A 1,174-nucleotide genomic window follows, 5' to 3' on the forward strand; every position below is an offset into this window, starting at 1 on the left:
TTTTCAATTTATAGAATCATGAAATTTCAAAGTAAAAAGCTTTATATTAGATGTTACAAAGTCCAAATTCATGGAAAAAATTGAATTTGATGAATGTACGAAATCGTCAAAATTCAATGAAAAATTGAGTACATTAGATGGACAGATAGTCCAAATACGCAGAAAAATTCAAATTCGTTGAATGTACAATATCGTGAAAATTTAGTGGAAAATTGTGTACATTAGATAGATAGAGGATCCACAAAGGTGGAAAAACATGAATTCGTAAAATCTCCGATGTCATGAAAGTTCAATGGAAATTGTGTATATTAGAAGTACAGAACATATGGATTTGTGGAAATATTGGAAACCAATGTAAAAAAAAAAAAAATTTAATTCAAAGGAAAATTTTGTACATTAGATGTATAGATATTCTAGATTTAGCGAAAAATTCAAATTTGCTAACTGTACGATATCGTGAAAATTCAATGGAAACTTTTGTACATTAGATGTACAAAAGTCCGAATTCATCAAAAAAAAAAATCTTTGAATTTACAATATCATTAAAAGTCAATGGAAAATTGACTACATTTGATGTACAAAACGTCTAGATTCGAGGGAAAATTCAAATTCGTTGAATGTATGATATCATGAAAATTCAACGGAGAATTGTTTACATTAGATGTACGGAAAGTCTAATACATGAAAAAGTTTGAATTAGTTGAATGTACGATAACAAGAAAATTCAATGGAAAACGTTGTACATTAAACGTATAGAAGTTCCTAATTTGTGGAAAATTTTAAATTAGCTGTCTGTACGATATCGTGACAATTTAATGGAAATTTTGTACATTACATGTACAGAATCTTTAAATTTCAGGAAAAATTCAAATACGTTGAATGTACGGAATCCTGAAAATTTATGTTCATTAGATGTACAAAAACTCCAGATTGGTGGAAAAAATCGAAGTTGTTGAAGCTATGATATTTTGAAAATTCAATGGAAAATTCTGTACAGTAGATGTACAAAACGTCCGAATTCACGGAAAAATTTGAAGTCGTTGAAGGTATGATATCATGAAAATTCAGTAGAAAATTGAGCACATTAGATGTAAAGAACATCCGGATTCATGGAAAAATTTGAATTCAATGAATGTACGATATCTCGAAAATTCAATGGAAAATTGAGTACATT

Source organism: Quercus robur, chromosome 4 (assembly GCF_932294415.1).
Source record: "Quercus robur chromosome 4, dhQueRobu3.1, whole genome shotgun sequence".
NCBI lineage: Eukaryota > Viridiplantae > Streptophyta > Magnoliopsida > Fagales > Fagaceae > Quercus > Quercus robur.